Source organism: Gopherus evgoodei, chromosome 18 (assembly GCF_007399415.2).
Source record: "Gopherus evgoodei ecotype Sinaloan lineage chromosome 18, rGopEvg1_v1.p, whole genome shotgun sequence".
Lineage (NCBI taxonomy): Eukaryota > Metazoa > Chordata > Testudines > Testudinidae > Gopherus > Gopherus evgoodei.
Genome location: NC_044339.1, coordinates 16951081 through 16969335, shown reverse-complemented (window position 1 = coordinate 16969335; position 18255 = coordinate 16951081). Strand labels below are relative to the sequence as shown.

General features: G+C 42.7%; 1 long non-coding RNA gene across 1 annotated transcript in view; it reads left to right on the top strand.

The window, feature by feature from the left end:
• The window catches only part of LOC115637007, a 31518-nt gene that overhangs the window by 4058 nt on the left and 9205 nt on the right, over positions 1-18255 (top strand). Inside the window, exon 2 of the long non-coding RNA XR_003997134.1 lies at positions 8279-8466. This is a non-coding gene — a long non-coding RNA (uncharacterized LOC115637007). The remainder of the gene's footprint in view (positions 1-8278; positions 8467-18255) is intronic.

Sequence of the window (18255 nt, the reverse complement as noted above, 5' to 3'; positions counted from 1 at the left end):
GTGCCAGATTGAAAGGAAGTATTCAAGCTGAGGCATTATTTTTAAAAAAAAAAAAAAATTGGGGAGAAAAATACCTCTGTGCTATCTTTTTTTCATACTTGAGAGCAGACTGTAAAGTGGACTGTTGAGTTTGTCTTAAGGAAAAAATAACTCCTTGAACAAAATTGATTTGTCTGAAATGTGGCTATTATCAGATCCAGGACAAATAGAGGAGAGCAAATTTGGTTCTATTCTGCCTCATGCATCAGCAGCAACACTGGGAACTTTCAATTCTGCATTCTCTTCCTTTAGGAGTGAACTGATTGAATACACATGCAGTAACATCAGCACCAAAACCAGCAGTCTCCACCACTTGAACTAAGGCCATGGCTACACTTACAGTTGTACAGCGCTGGTAGTTACAGCTGTGTTCATACAGCTGTGTAGGGCCAGCGCTGCAGTGTGGCCACACTGACAGCTACCAGCGCTGCAGTGTGGCCACATTTGCAGCGCTGTTGGGAGTGGTGCATTGTGGGCAGCTATCCCAGCATTCAAGTGGCTGCAATGTGCTTTTCAAAAGAGGGGGGTGGGGTGGAATGTGACAGGGAGCGTGGGGGAGACAGAGAGAATGGATTTTTGGAGCTGACACTGTTCTCAGCTCCCTGCCTTGCAAGTTCTAAGGACTGGAAGACACACAGTGCCTACCTTCAATCATTTTAAAAGTACTGACCCCTTCCCCCACCCCTCTCTCATTCACTAAATGCAAATTATGCACTCCTAAATAGCCGTCAGACCAGATAAGCATCTGCTCAACATGGACTTCCCTCTGCCGTGTGAGAGTGCTGTTTCTCTCTTCAAGCAAACAGCTGTGAACATTCCAAAGTAATTCCCCTGCCTGCCTCCGCTCGCTCAGCAAACAGGAGCTGTGTTTGTTTTTTAAATAAGCAGTTTGGCTGAACTCCAAGCTCCCCCTTTCTTCCGGTTTGTTGTGGACAGGAATTCTGGGATACCTCCTTATACCCTGGAGGTCAATAAAAGCACTGGTGGGGTCCACACTTGCTGACCAGCGCTGGATCACCAGCGCTGGAATTGCTACACCCATGGCATGACCGGGTGTACAGCCAGCGCTGCAAGCAGGGAGTTGCAGCGCTGGCCGTGCTCTGCAAGTGTGGCCACATCTTAAGTTACAGCGCTGTAACCCCCTCACCAGCGCTGCAACTCTCTAGTGTAGCCATGGCCTCAAGGAGGTCTCCTTTTGTATAAGACGGTGGTAGACTTTTTTGGGGACTGGGCTAGCCACTAAGGCAAAGTTGGGAGACTAAACACCTTTGTGGCTGAGTGTGAACTCCTTATAGAAGTAGGGTGAGGACCATCCACACCCCCCCATTGGAGAGGAACTGTCCTAGAAAACTGAGAATAACACCCACCCAAGGAGTTCAGACATTCTTCAGATTATTCTAATCAGGAATCTGATCCAGCTTTCACTGAAGTTCATTTTAAAGTCTTTCTGAGCTGGATTGGGCCCCTGTTACCTGAAAGGATGACATGCATTTTGACAGAGAAATCTCTGCAAATGGGGTCAAGTTATGTGCTAAGTTACATATACTCAAACCAATCCCACTGAGTTCAGTGGATTTACTTTGGCTTTACACAGGTTTCATCAGAATCTGGCCCTCAGTTACACACATTTTATAGCCAGATGTGCATTCAAACTCACGAGTCCAATCCTGCCCCATATACATATTGACAGGAGAGCTTTGAGTAGGTAGAGAATGCAGCATTGGGCATTTATTTGCCCTATGGTACCTAATAAAATATTACATTAAAGAATCACTTTTTGGCTGTATGCTACCACTATCCAGAGGGCTGGTTTCAGGGTATAGTGGTTTCTGAGTTATTTCATGGTGCCCGTAGAAGTTAAAAGCACAACTTTCTATAGGAATATATATTTACATAGTTCCAGTAGGTGGCAAGATGGTCCCAGGCAACTGCTTTGAGGAAAAGTACAGCTGAATACCTGATGTTCATATATCATGGCTTCCTTCATTTTAATGTTGTTCACAGGGTAGTGAGCACTGTTCTTTTTAAAAAATAGTTTATTGGGGGAAGAAAATGAGCTTCTTTGGGGTAAATAGTGTCATTAACCCATAGTCTGGTTCTGGGAAATAGGGAGCTATGCAAGCAATATGATCATAACTTAGTCTGGTGCAGGGCTGTTCCACCCGCATTTCCGCAGAAGGCACTGGGTGTCAGATGCACAGGATCTCAGAACTCCTGGGCAGGGAGTTAGGTGCAGTGCTGTGCTACCTCTTTAAGAGGATGCAGGGTGCTTCCCTCTTCCCCCAGTCCCAGGTCCTCCTTACCCCATCTCTTTAGCTATGAAAGAAGAGTCTGCAATTACACAGGGAAAGAAGGAAGCTGTATTATTTGCTTTTCCTTGTGCACTTGGGAGGGGATCAGTCCCATTTGATCTAAAGTGAACTGAAGATTCCCACAGGGATGTAGTTTTCTTCCTGCCCTGAGTCCATAGGTGCTGGAAGTAGGGGTCCTTGGTGCGTTGCCACACCCCCTGGCTTGAAGTGGTTTTCATTAGATACAGGGTTTACAGTTTGGTTCAATAGCTCTCAGCAACCCCATTATAAAAATAGTTCTGGCACCTTTGCTTGAGTCAGTAAGGTACTTCATAACATCTAACTGCAAGCATGTGAGCAATCCCCTTGACTTTAATAGGACTATTTACATGCATGAAGGTAAGCACATGTTTAAGCATGTGATTTAATCAGGGCCATAAGTTTATCCCTGAATATTCATTAATATCCCAATTCCCCAAGCCACTCAGAAATGGTTCATATCTGTCAGGACAGGAGGCACAGCTCTCTTTCATAAAAATCTCTTAAAATATTGTAGAACGCATTTGCTTTTGAGAAGTACTTAAGGGAAATCCAGAAGAAGAAACTAAAAATAGTTTATTTTAGACTCTGTACTAAGTGGAAGGAATAATACTCTGAAACCTCAGAGAACACTCTCCCTCTCCCCCTCCCCACCCCAAGATGAACCATTCAGAGGATCCAGGTGACTACAGGCTAAAATGTGAATTTTACACTACTACTGGGACAAAATAGGAAGGATCCTGTGTTTAAAAAATAATCTACATTAGTGAATGAAGAAAAAGGTCACTTGACATCTTACCTGTAATATTTGCTGCAAGTATCTTTGCACCCTTAGCTAAGAAATTAGGGAGTGAACAATGAACAGATTAATATATTTTAAGGCCAAAAGCAACCATTATGATATCTGCTCTGACATCTTGCATAACAGAGAGGACAGGAATAGATAAACCCAGGTGCCTCCTTAACTTATCCCAGGAAATTATTTTGATGCGTGCTTAGGAATCTGTACATAATGTTTATTCTTGGGACAGAACAATTGCTTCTGAAATTACTGAGTGTGTATTTAATTATTTCCTCTGTTTTATTGCATTATAGCACATTATTCCTTTTTTATACATACACCGTTCTCTTGTTGTGACTTAGCACTTGCCATATTTGCTAACTATCACAACAAAAGCCAGGTAAATACAGAGCTGATAGTACTTCAACTTTCCAAATGAGTCCAGCCCACCTCTGCACATAACCCCCAATCAATTTCCTTTTCATATTTTTGTGCACAAAAGATCTATAAAGTGCAAGTAGCTCATGCATTTACCCATTGCTGTTGTGCCAGCTAGAGCTTTAAAAAGAGAAGATGATCCTCATACTTATTCCTTGATAGCATGTGGTACAGCTTCAGTAGACTGATAGACGTTTTAAAGATAAGAACAGTCCCAAAAAGGAGGTTTGGCTCAAGCCATGATGCACAGTTCAGCAGGACTGAAAGAGATTTAAAGTCAACAGGAATTTTGCCTATGTAAGGGCTGATTTGACCAATTTAAAATTATTAAGAAGTACTTTTCACATTGTGAAAACAACAAACCAAGTTTTTTCTTTGAATATATGAAAACATATGGTGACTTATGGTAGTGAATCATACCGTCAGTGAAAACAAGCTGTGAAGGAAGTGGGGCTGCTCTGTGATAATTTATAAATACTGTATGTGACTTGTTTACTGGGATATTTACCATTTACCATTTAGTTGAGTCAGAAATGGGGTATCAAAACAAGCAGGAGGTGAAACAATGGCTCAAGATAACAGCAAATACTTGAGGATTGTTACAGGATAATGGAAGAGCCATTGGCTCGGAGGTCACTAGCTTCTATTCCACTGAGCCCATGGGACTGGTTTTTGGCTAGTAGGGCCTGAAGCCGCAGGATCTGAGGAGATAAAGGAACTAACTGGATTAAAAAGTGATTCTTTCCCTACCTCAGGAGAACAGAATGAACTTAGGGCTTGTCTACACTGGCAACGTATCTTGTGTAGTCGCGGCACAGTGCTGGAGAGCTCTCCCAGCGCTCTTAAAAAAAACAAACCCACCTCCATGAGGGGTGCAGCTACCAGTGCTGGTGTATGGCTCCCAGCGCTGGTGCACTGTCTACACTGGGGTTTTACAGCACTGAAACTTGGCAGTGGACGGGGTGTGTGTGTGTGTGTGAGTGATTTTTCACCCCCCTGAGTGAGAAAGTTGCAGCGCTGTAAAGCGCCAGTGTAGACAAGCCCTATGGCAACCAGTTAATCAATACAATTTAAATAGTGGAGGTTTTTCAAACAGGTTGAACAAACATCTGTCAGGGATGGTCTAGGTTTACTTGGCCCTGCCACAGCACAGGGGGCTGAATCTGATGACTTTTCAGCATCCCTTTCCAGCCCTACATTTCTATGACCCGCACACACACACACAGGCACCCATTTGGCATTTGAAGAAGTGAGGCCTGCCTCAGCTACCCTCAGGGGTTACTAAGCCGTTGGGTAAGACAGACATGCATAAAGACTGTTTTAAAATAGTTTCTCTCTTTGTTTCTACTGTTAAATCTTAACAGTAAAGCAGGTTGTCTGCTCACTGTACTCAACACTGTCACAGATGCCTGAAGGGAACAGGGATCAGTAAGTGGTTAAAAGATAGAATACAAAGGGTAGTAGTAATTGGTCAGTTTTCACAGTGGAGAGAGGTAAATATTGGGGTGACCAGTGCTGTTCAACATATTCATAAGTGATCTGGAAAAAGGGTAAACAGTGAAGTGGCAAAGTTGGCAGACAATACAAAATTACTCAAGATAGGTAAGCCCAAAGCTGACTGCAAAGAGTTACAAAGGGATCTCACAAAACTAGATGACTAGGCAAGAAAATGGCAGATTAAATTCCTTGCTAATCAGTGCAAAGTAATGCACACAGGAAACATAATCCCAGGTATACACACAAAATGATGGGGTCTAAGTTACTTGTTCTGACCGAAGAAAGATCTTGGAGTCATGGATAGTTCTCTGAAAACATCTGCTCAATGTGCAGTGGCAATCAAAAAAGCTAACAGAATGCAGGAACCATTTGGAAAAGGATAGGTAATAGGACAGAAAATATCGTAATGTCATTATATAAACCCATGGTACCCTCACACATTGAATACTGCATGCAGTTCTGGTTGACCCATCTCAAAAAATATATTAGAATTGGACAAAGTACAGAGAATGGAAATAAAAGTTATTAGGGGTATGGAACAGCTTCCATATGAGGGGAGATTAAAAAAACTGGGTGGTGGTGGAACAGGGGCAGGAAGAGACAGGGCAGGGGTGTAGCTTTGAGGGAAGGCGTGGGGGTGGGGTCTTGGGCAGAGCTGAGGGTCGAGCCCCCCCTACACAATGGAAGTTGGTGCCTGTGGGGTAATTACTGTTGATACACAGGATACTGGGACCCAGGCCTGATCTAAGAGTGGGAGAATTGTGGAATTTCACCCCAGGATAGGTGAAAGTATGAGGCCTGACACCTGAGGGGAACACTCAAGAGACCAGACAGGGAATAGAGGTGCACTTAGCTAGCCCAGTAACCACAACCCAAGCATTTTATCTCTACACTAAGGAACTTTATCCCTTCTCCTCTCTCCCCACCACTAACTTTTCCCCTTCTCTGATCCCCAGGTTTGACTGTGATAATTTTTATTTTCCCCAAAGCTCTTAGTCTTTGTTTAGAAAGAGGCTTTTCCTTTGAAAGAAAAACATCGCTTTATGAACAGAGACCCCTGCTGCTCAGCAATAAATAGAAGGGGATGAATCAGCTGATATGAGATGTGTCCATTCTTGTAATTTTGAAGTACAAATTTTGTTGCTGTATTTCATCTCCCCTTTGCAATGCATATGAGAAGAAGAAACAAACATGAAAATTATGAGCTGGCGTTTTATATAATTTTTAGTTATTAAGCTATGCAGTTTGATGTATTCATTAGCAAGCAACTCAGCTAGGATATTCAGATTCATTTGCTTATTCACTTAAATCAGCTAAAGTACACTAGTAATTTTATAAAAACAACCAAGAGTCCAATGGCACCTTAAAGACTAACAGATTTATTCGGGCACTTAATAAATCTGTTAGTCTTTAAGGTGCCACCAAACTCCTAATTGTTTTTGTGGATACAGACTAACACGGCTACCCCCTGATACCTAGTAATTTTAGTAGCTTAAGAGTCAGTTTAACATTCGTTTATTTCTGGCTTTCGCTGTATAAGAGACTGTTACATACAGGACCGGCGCTAGGGTTTTGAGCGCCCTAGGCGGACGGCAATTTCGCCGCACCGCATTCTGGTCCCGCGGCTCCGGTGGAGCTGCCGCAGTGGTGCCTGTGGGCGGTCTGGTGCTCCGCGGCTCCGGTGGAGCTGCCGCAGTGGTGTCTGCGGGAGGTCCACCAGAGCCGCGCAAGCAGCCGACCGTCCGCAGGCATGACTGCGGCAGCTCCGCCCGACTGTGGACCACCGGACCGCCCGCAGGCACCACTGCGGCAGACGCAGGGGACACCCTGGACTGCGGGCTGCCGTGGAGGCGCCCTGACCCAGGGGACACCCTGGGCTGCTGGCTGCCGCCGGCAGCTCAGACTCCCTCTCTGTCCCAGCAGCAGCGGCTGCTTAACCATTTAAGAAAAAATTGAGGGGGGCTTTTTGGTGCCCCCAAATCTCGGCACCCTAGGCAACCGCCTAGTCTGCCTAAATGGTTGCACCGGCCCTGGTTACATATAAAATGGGAAGTTCAGAAAAAGGAAAACTAAAGAATGTGTGCAAGTGGTTAGCACTGGGGACTGAGCGGCAGGACTTCTGGGTCCTTGTCCCAGCTGAGTGAAGACTTGCCATATGACCTTGGCAAGTCACATAGGACCAGATTTCTAAAGGTATTTAGGTGCCTACCTCCTCTCAATGTCAATGGGAGTTAGGTGCCTAAATGCACTTTAAAAATCTGGCCCTGAGAGCCTCATTCTCCTTTTCATCACCTGACAGAGTGGTAAGTAACCCACTGCAGTCAGCGTTGCACTGCTATGAGAACTGAGTTAGGCATTTAGTTTCAGATCCTCAAAAGTATTTAGATGCCTAACTTCCATTGATTTGAGTTACATTTGAGGATCTATCTGGGCCTGATTTAGCTCCATTCAAGTCAATGAGAGATTTTCATTAGCTCCAGTTATGACAGAGCAGGCCGTCTGTGCCTTGGTTCACTAAGCTGTACCAGGGATGGGCTAATTTACTGGTTTGTGAAGTGCTTTGAGAAAGTCAGAAGACAGGCGCCATAGAAATGTAGAGCATCATTCCTTTGTGATCATGGTAGTGGTGAAGACAGGAGAATCAGGAAGGTGGTTTCTAAATGAATGTATACCACCAGGAAACTAGTCTCTTCTAATCCTCCCATCTCTTGTGCACCTCTCCTTTGGTTCCCCTAATGTGTCTCTTTAACCTGTATTAGGCCACTAAAGGCTGTCTAATGGGGCTGATACAATTTCCTTGTGGGTGAAAAAAAGACTACTCCTTGATTTAAGGCATCCTTCTGAATCTTAACTCATAAGACTCAAAGACAGTTGCTTAGGAAAAGGTCCTTGTAGTAACCATAGCCATTACATGAAGGTCTCCATCTATGTAACAGGAGCAGGAGGTACACATCCTGCTATACTCATGTCAAGTGATTTAGGATGTTTTGATGGATTAGGACTAGTCATTTCCCCAAGGGTTTGAAGATTTAGTTGGGATTAGAACAAAGTGGGTTCAGAGTGAGACCTAAATAAGGGACAAATGGAGCAAGATGGCCACTTATCCTACTACAAAGGTTTCCTGGCCTTTAAATGTCTGAAATGAAGTGTCAGCTAAGAATGAAAACTGATCCACTGTATCTTCTTTCTTTAGCAACAAGGCCCCATCACTAGAACAAGCAGCAGGAGCCGCATTTTGATCTGCACTCCTTACTAACGGCCAGATCCATCCCTCTCACTGTATTAAAGCAAGTAGTTCCATTACCAGAAAGCATTCAGGGACTACCTGGCTGAAGTAAGATGAATGGAATTTGGGGCTCGACCCTGCAAACATTTCCTCATGTGAGTATCCCCAGTGCATTGAGAATCTTTGTATAAAGTTTTGTCACAAGAAAGGGTTCTCCCTGGAAGTGTTGCATGAATAAGGAGTGATCTGTACATGCCTGGGCTCATTGACTAAGTCTTCCACCCATGATGTGTTAGCAAGGGGACAAATCCTGCTCCCACTGAAGTCAATAGCAATTTTTCCATTGACTTAACTGGGAACAGAATTGGGCCCAATGCCAATAAGCTAAGATAGATATTGCAAAGAGTTGGTATTTGACTATTGTAACATAAAATAGAGCCAAGCATATATCATCTATGAGTTAGCAAGATGATATATAAACCCACAAATCACCATGGTAATTCTTTGCAAATCAGTTTGCTGGATTGAATACTAATGTTATTTAACCCATATTAAAATAGACCAAATAATGTTTAACAGTTACAATAAGATGACACTTCTTTTGTTACTGTCAAAAAAGAGGTTAATGTATCAGTAAGCTCCCAGAGCTATGAATACCAATGATATCTTTGGGGACCAAGCTTCTTTTCACAGATTTCTAAATGAGGAAAGTTAACCTGTTTACATACTAGAGAAACCTATTCTGATTAATAACGATGTAGGGGGAGATTTTCAAAGGCACAAATGGGCACATTAGCCAGATTCAAATCCATGCATGGTCCCCACAGAAATCAACTGGGCTCCACATGGCACAAAGGTCTGATTGCAGGATTGAGGTCTAGTCTGTTTCAGAAACCATCTGTACATACCCGGCATGACTACCACAGATGTCTTGTTGCAGTGCTGGACAAAGCAAAGTAACTCGTTTCAATCAACATTCTTCTGTATGCGTTTCACCAAAACAGTGTGTAGGGGAGAAATCTTTGCTAGTTGCAAAGTCAGGGGAGGGATAGCTCAGTGGTTTGAGCATTGGCCTGCTAAACCCAAGCTTGTGATCTCATTCCTTGAGGGGGCCATTTGGGGATTTAGTTGGGGATTGATTGGTCCTGCTTTGACAGGGGGTTGAACTAGATGACCTCTTGAGGTCTCTTCCAACCTTGATATTCTACAATTCCAAAATAATTTAGATGTTTCTATATATACACCTTTTGCTTCACACCATACGTCATGAAGTGTTATTTATTCAGCATAGTTCACCCGGTTTTAGAGTGCATCTGCAATATACATATGCAGAGTATAAACAATTCACTTTCATAGAAGGCATAGAATCAGATATTAAGCACTGCAATAAGCTTCCAAGGGAGAATCCCTGTCACTGGAGACTTTTAAGACTAGGTTAGACAAATCCCTGTCCAGGATGTCTAGGTATACTTGGTCCTGCCTCAGCACAGGTGGCTTGACTAGATGTTTAGTCTTGAGAAAAGAAGACTAAGGAGGGGAAAGCTAACAGCCTTAAAATATACATTAAGCACTGTTATAAAGAAGATAGTGATCACTTGCTCTCCATGTTGTCCACTCAAGGTAAAATAAATGCTTTAATCTGCAGCAAAGGAAATTTGTTACATATTATGAAAAAGCTTTCCAACTATAACATAAATAACTATGGCAGTAGCTCAGCAGCAGAAGTCTTGCCAATATTGGCAAGAAATACCCCTGTAGAACTATTTTTGAAGACCTCAGCTTAGGAACAGAGAGCGAAAGAAAACGAATAGAGCCAGCAATATTTTTAAATTGCTTAGGAAACTCAACATTTAGAAAGAGATTACACAAGAAAAATGCCCTTCAACTTGCATCTCTGTGAAGTGAGTCCTACCACTCTTGTTTTTCACACCCTCACATGCTGTTCATCATACCATGTTGTTTTCATTACATTCAAAACAGGCCACCTTTTATATGGGGATCTCAACACACCTTATAAACATTGATTGAATCTCACAACCTCCTATTATCCCCATTTTATAGATGAGGAAACACAGGCACACAACAAGTTAACTCAACTTGGCTAAAGTCACTCTGACAGGTCTAGTGGCTGAAAGGAAACATCACAGGAGACCCAGGACAAGCAAAGAAAGCATTTCTGTGCTTTCACGTTCATTTTTACAGCATCTGTGTACACCAAGAACAACACAACCCCTACCCCATATCCATCATAATCTCTGATGCCATTCCTTCCATATGGCTTTCATAATAGACACCAAATAATGTAAGCAAGGGAGTACTTCTCTCTCTTTAGCAATCCCTGACCTGACTCCTAGAAACCAGCTAATCCTGCTTCTGAACAGCTAGATTAGCCCAGTCCCTTTAGAAAGGCTCTGATTCTAATTAGGTTCAGCTGTGCTCCACTCAGGGAAGCCCTCTTAGCTGGGACTGGAAACTCTTGTGGGTTTTAACTCCCAGGCCTGTCACACCAGTGTCTAGCTTGGTTGAGCATCCTTCTTCCTGAGGTGAAATGCAGCTTAGCCCAGTGAGGTTGCAATCTCAGTTAGGGTTTCTAGAGTTCCTGTAAAACAAATACTATCAATACACAAATCTGTGGTTTAGGGCCTGATCCTGCAAGCACTGCATGTGCTGAGATCTCACTGAAGTCAAGGTAGAACCTGTGGACTTGCAGGCCTGAGTTTGTACATTTCAGACAGACATTGAAAAATTACTTTTCAGCAGCTTGATTTTTTTTTTTAAATCAAGTCATTTAAAAAAAGTTAAATGCATCCCATTTACATTAAGATACATAAGGTCTTCAGGCATGGAAATATAATTGTAGAGTTAATTAACTTTCCATGTGCTGGCTTTGAAATCTTGCATCTTAACATAGAGAAGGAGCATATGGTGATATTTTATTTTCTATTTAAAAAAGCTCCCATGGCACCTAAATTTCATGAGGGGTAAAGGAATAAAGGCTTCTCATCATAACTAACAGGTGATTTGTTTTGCATTGGTTAGTGCTTAATGGTCACTGCAAAATTATAAAAACTGTCTGAAAGCAATCAGAATTTTTAAAAATGTACAGTTTTTCACATGATAGCCCTTTGGTTTGTTTATGTCTCATGCCTCTTAAAGAGGAATTGACAATACAAAACTGTTTGTCCTTAACAAGCTGATTCTGGGAGCAGGCAAATACCATACTAAGCACTGGCAGGGTTATTATAAAATTGCTAGTGATGCAGTTTTGAAAGGTACAAACTGCTTATTATAAATCTGAAATGATCTTTGCACATCCTAGCACCTTCCTCCTAGGTATCTCAAAGTGCTTTACAAACATTACATAATTTAACATCAAAATATTTTTAATGAGGTACATAAACCTGTCTCTTTGACAGATAGAGGCACTAAAGCTTAGCCTTTGTCTACACGAGAAAGTTGTACCAATTGTTTGGACACGCTTATTTCAGTTTCAGAATGACTTATATTGAATTAGCTTAAGACTGTAAGGAATTGACTTCAGCAAAATTGATACATGGCATTCTGAAGCTAAAATAAGAGTGCCCACGAAAGCAGATTGTGAACTTGATTTTGTTAAATCAGTCTGACTGTCTTGTTTAGATGAGGCCTTAAAGTTTTCCCTAGTTTTGAGAGACTCGCTCCTTACGTGTCCAGCTTGAGGACAATGTATGTTTCTGAAATGCTGAGTATCCGCAACGCTCTTTGCCTTCAGTGGGAACAGTGGTTGCTTGGCCCCTCTGCAAATCAAGGCCTAGATATCTCAAGTTGGGCACCCACAACCTGAGGCATACCAAAATAGTGGATGGACAATGTGCTTAAATGCTTTGCCCAGACCAGTCTGGGTAAGGAACTAATATGGCCCCCATCACTGTAGTATCTGAGCCTCACTCTCTTTAATGTATTTATCCTCACAGCACCTCCGGGAGGCAGGGCAATGCCATTATCCCCATTTAATAGATGGGAAACTGAGGCACGGAGAGACAAAGTGACTTGCCTATGGTCACACAAGGTATTTGTGGCAGAGAAGAAACTGGAGCTGGGTGTTCAACAGCCCAGGCTAGCCCTCTGACCATTGGGAAATCTTTCCTGTCAGATCACACAAGGCAGCATCAGAATTGGGATCAGGTCCAAGTTCCCAGTGCCAGACACTAGACCACCCTCTGTCCTCTATTGTTCTGCTGTTCAACGTGCCAGGTTGATATGAATGTGTTGTTCATTTACTAGACCAGGATGTGACTGAATCTTTGTGATAAATCAATGTGATTTTGCTTCTCAAGCAGAGATGGGCCTGAGACACATAGTTCAGACCCTGATTTCAACCATCTCAGATTTCTGGGGTATTTGGATCTGGGAGTTTTGGTTTGGTCCCATCATAAAAATTTGAACCAGATGTGGAATTAAGATACAGGTTCAAGTTCAGATTTTGGGCCCTCCTCCCAAGTGGAATCCAAGAGTGAAGTTCAGGGGTTTGGTATGAGGTCATCTTTATTCTCACTATATACTGAGCTAACTATGGTGACGGCTCATAAGCACTTCCAGTGTTAGGTTTTGCGATTAAATTGTGCGTCTCCTCTCAGGAATAACTCCTCTGCAGTTAATGGAGTGACAGTGGCCTAAAACTTGTGTAAAGGAGAGAATCAGGCCTATAATATGCCATGTTGTGATCAGGCTTAGACGATTAAACTCATTTAACTTAAAACTTCAGTTGTAAAGAGAGAAAAGGACAGTGCTTTGCAGCTCAGCCACCCAGCCCTTCAATTTGAGCGTATTCGTGAAATCTCCAGTAGAAAGCTCTGTAATTTCTATGTTGGCATTGTACTATCCTTCCTTGACTAACATCAGACAGGCCTTCAATCACTGCTAATGCGTCAAATGTCTGTAAGCTAAGGGAGAAAGTGATCTTGGGCTTTGGATTTTTAAATGGAAATACTCTTCGTAGCTTGCAGTGTTTTTCTGTGTTGTTTATTCTAGCACCAATTATTGCCCAAACAAATAATCAGAGTGATGGTCTTTTTCCTCCTGATGTTAAGGGTTTTAGTTTAGCCTAATGAGGCTGAAAACTGAAAGACTGAAAAGTCTTAGTTGTGCTGTGTGTGCAAGGCTCATTGAGCTAAAATTGGTTTTCACTCTATTATCTATTGGAGCAGCAAAGACTGTCGTGGGAGCCTTTATTTAAACTTGGATGAATGCTTCCTTTTCTGCACACAATCAAGGCAAACTCAGCCTCACCTTTTAACAAATTGTACAGTTTCTGGTGCTGCAAATATTGCTTGTCAAATACATTGTGCAATTCTCTTTGCCCTCCCCCCAACCCTTTCATCCCATGACTTCCTAATTCTTTTCAGCTTCTTAAAAAAAGCAATAGCTGTTCTCCAACATGAATACAGATATCTACATAAGTCCCCCTCTGAAAGTATGAATACAGAATGGTACTTGTTGTCATGGCCAAATTAGGGTTTTATAGGGCCCGAGGCAATGCAGAGGCAAGAATTCAGGATGGGATGAAATCCCTGAGATTACTCTTATTTTCTTTATTATCCCTTTTATCTTCCAGTTTCCTCCTTTTAAAAATAATTCTCTTTCAGTGGAATGTTTATTTTGTCAGGTCATAGAAGCTACATCTTCCTATATAATTTATAAAACTTATTAATACTTATTTATAGAATAATCACACCTACACACCCCCTACTTCACAAAGGCATTCCAGTTAGAGTTGGCACACAGTGGATTTTTTGGTTCACTGGCACTTTCAAAAAATAAAATCTGTTTTGGGTCAGCCTGCAAATGAAAATGTTCTTGTAAAAAGTCAAAAAAATTGTTTTGGGTCAAACAATGTTTCAGTTTTGACCATTTAAAAATGTTGATTTTAAAAAAATAAAGGAAATATTGAATGGAAAATTTAATTTCAAACCAAATAATTGAAAATTTTCATTTAGAAAAAATGATGAAACAAAACATTTGATTTTTTTAATTTAATTTTTTTTCCAAATGAACAATTTAGCAAAGCTGACCCAAATTCACAAAATATTTTGGTGTTACTAAATCTGCGTTTGCCACCAAAACATTTTTTTTGGCTGAAAAATATAATCCCGCTCCACCTCCAGTCAATACAATAGTTCTCTAAAGATCCAAACACCCAGGGTTTGGACAGCTTGTCCCATGGCAGGGAAGTGACTGCTCCCTTGTCTGTGACATGGTTCTGTTTTGTGCTGGGTGTGTTTTACTGGCATTGAGCAAAGCTAAGGCAGACTTTAGTTGATGTTGTGCTTTATTTGGTGTTCAGTAAAATGAATGCTGATTGGAATATAAACTCCTGTGGGCAGGATCTTTGGCTCTGAGCTGTTTGTGAAGTGCAGCGTACATTCACAGAGTTACATACGCCATAAAAATGCAATTTTAAAAGCCACTTAAAAATTTGCTCCTCCAGAAGATTCTCATTTGCACAAAATTAAGATCTACATAAGGGATCCAGGCTTCCAAGGTCTCTTCCAAGAGAGGCTGCCTGGCAGCTGGCTTCCCTATTCCTTTCTCTGAGAACACAGTGAGGAAATCTTCACCATAGAACCATTCTCCAGAGATGCCTGATCCTTGAGCTGCTCACCTGCGTGCTTCCATAGTAGTTGAAACCCATTCTCCCTTCTGAGACCCTCCCACCCCAGACACAGTATCTCCTATGGCACACCCCGACTGCCCCAGGTGCATTTTCCCCGAAATGTGCTCCCCCATACCTGAGACAGGGGGGTGGCCTGATCTTTGCATTTTCCCAGCAGATCCAGCACCTTGCAGGTTGTAAGACTGATGCTAGCTTGTTACATTGCTCGGCTGTGAATAAAGCTACACAACTCAACAATGTACAATCAAACCATAGAGAAATTCACTGACTAAATCCAAATTCTGAAGAAATCAGCTGGACTTACAGCTTGATTGTGAGTATCCTTTAGGCAGAAGAGGGGCTACATTTGCCCAATAACTTATTAATTGTGAATTATTCACTTGGCTCTAGTCTAGGCAGCTCATGCGAGGAGCACAATAAGACAGACTTTCTGTACAAGTTAGATCAATCACCTCCTTTTTAGAAGCTGCTTCTAATTACTCTGAATAATCAGCAACAGCACACGAGAGGAACTGGGCCAGTACTTTGCTCTCTCTCCCTCAATAACCTTAAATTAAAAAATCAAGGGTGACTCTTCACAGGATTCACTCTCCACTAGAGTTGGTTTCAAGTATTTCCTCCACTGGATTTAGTCTGTAATCTCACTCCTCCGTGTGGATGAGACAGTACCAGACAAGCCACATATTAAGCCAATAGAGTTAGAGATGCCAGCAGAATACACTGGGCCTGATTCTGATCTCACAGCAATTTTACACTGGTGTAACTCTGCCAACTTTAATGAAAGCAGCCAAGAATCCTGTGGCACCTTATAGACTAACAGATGTTTTGGAGCATGAGCTTTCATGGGTGAATACCCGCTTCGTCAGATGCACGAGTTACACCCTGGAGAAGAGGCGTAGAGAATCAGGCACAACGACTCTCCTAAAATGGGCTGTTATTGTGTCACCATCAAAAGCACAAGGCAGAACATTTTAGACCTACCAGCGTCACAGCTTACCTTTCCCCAGGAGACTGGTTTCTGCTGTCTGTGTCATGACATTGCTTTACTAGCACAATATCAGGATGTAAAACAAGGGACTGGATGCTCAACTGGGGCACACTTGCTGAAATTGGGGGGAAGCAAGGGTGACCCTAAACCACTTTCACAACAGCCTTGATCCCAGGGATTTCCAAGGACCGAATCATTCCCAAGCACCCCCAGGTTAGTGCAATCATAGCTCTGTGGCTGATGGAGCAGTGCCAGAAGGGATGTAAGTGGAGGCCAAGGAGTTGGCCCAAGATCAGGAGAGAAGCAGCTGTTTACTAAAGCATTTGACTACCACACTTCAGCTCTGGTTTCGTTCCACTCTGCTCTTCAGTTACATATCACAGTGATGCTGAGCCAGTCAGTGGCAAAGGTCACGCGTGTGAGAGCAGAGTGGGGTGAAGTGGAGCCTCCTCAGAAACTGGAACTCAGACTACAGAGGAGCTGATAGTGACCACAGACTTCAGTGCCTTCAGACAGAGCTCAGTGCAAGCCTGGTCTTCCCCCAACAGCAACCACCTCCAAGAAAAGGGAGAGAAGCCCCACCCCCACCGCACACGTTAAAAAACCTGCAAAATTTCAGCAACCTCCTGGGTGAGGCTGAAGATATCGAGTCTCTTTGTTGAGCTCTTTCTTGCTTTAATACAAGGTCAGATGTCCTCAGACACTACAGTGCTAAGCACCAGGTAGGAAGATGGATAGATAATTAATTCCCACCTTTTCTGTAGTGCGTTTCACCCATACATCTTAAAGCACTTTATAAGGAAAGTCAGCATTGTTATCCCCAGTTCTCACAGATGGGGAAACTGAGGCACGGGGCTGTAAAGTGGCTTGCTCAAGGTCACCTAGCAGGCCAGTGGCAGAATTCGGAATAGAACTCAGGTGTCCTAGTCCAGTGCTCTACCTACCAGGCCAAATTTCCTGGATGGATAGTTAGATTAGTGGAGCACCCATGGTTTGATGTCAGTCTGCATCTTCCATCGCATAGCTAGCAGAAAGTTTTCCCATTCTGAGACAAACTGGAGATTTAAGTGAACATAAGCTTGATTTATGAAGGGAATATATTTTCTGTTATAGCTCAGTTCAGGATCATTTATTTTGTTTCCTTAGTGATACTGGATGATTTTTATTCTAAGTTATAAATCTGACTTGGTTAAAAATAAAAAGTGGACACTCCATCTTTCAGCCTTGGTGATGGGGAACCAAACCACATGTCAGAGGGAAGTCAGTCAACGGGAATGAGAGTTTTGCACTTGGATCAAAGTGTGCGCCATTCTTACTGCAATTACAAGTATTAATCACTGCCAACTTCAGGCTCCTCATTTTCCAGGCCCAGCACAGCTCTGCCCTTGGCAAGTACATCTGTGCTCTTGTTTAATATCGCACCTGACCCCTCACCCATCCTCACTCCCTGCTGCTTCTTTTGTCTCCCCCTCCTACTCTGGCTTCACATTTTCTTTTGTGTCACTGGGAACTACCTCCCACTTTCCAGGCACCAAGAGTGGTGCGTCCCACCTCTAAACCCATTCCACTTGCAAAGCCTCCTACGTTGGTCTCCTATGCGAACAATAGCTCCTCTGCCTGTACTCTTATCCTGTTCATTATGCTCATGTGAAGGCCAGATTCTGATATCTGTACTTATGGTGAATGCCACCTTACTCCACTGAAATCAGTGGAATCACATATGAACAACAGTACTCCTCAGTGTAAGTAAGGGTAACAGAATCTGGCTCAGAGTAAGGGAGAGCTGGTGAGTACCCACAGATTCCATTACGGTCAATCCCAATGAAGTGACCAGGAGTTGTGGGTACTCAGCATCTCCCAGGATCAAGCCCCTTCGACCGTCAGGACAAAATGTTCAAAAGCATCTAAGCGGCTTAGGAGAAAATTATGACTTTTCATAAGTATCTTTGGCACTTAGAAGCCTAACAGGGAAATTTTCAAAAGGACAAATGGCTGCTAGGTACCTGACTCTCACTGAAAGCCAATGAGACTGAGGCTCCCTAGTGCCTCAGTCTTTTTGGAAAATGGGATCGAGGCTCCTAATCACTTCAGTGCTTTTGAAAATGTTACTTTAAGTCCTTTCGCACAAGGACCCTAGCCTCAGCCTGTGTTTTTAAATCACTTTGTCCATTTATGGTGCAATTACATTGGCAAATAGCAATATAAGGAAGTCTACACAGTTAAAAGACTTTCCTTAACTTAGATCTGAAAAACAACACAGTGGATATTAACAATTCAGTAGGTTCTATACAATATATTTTATTT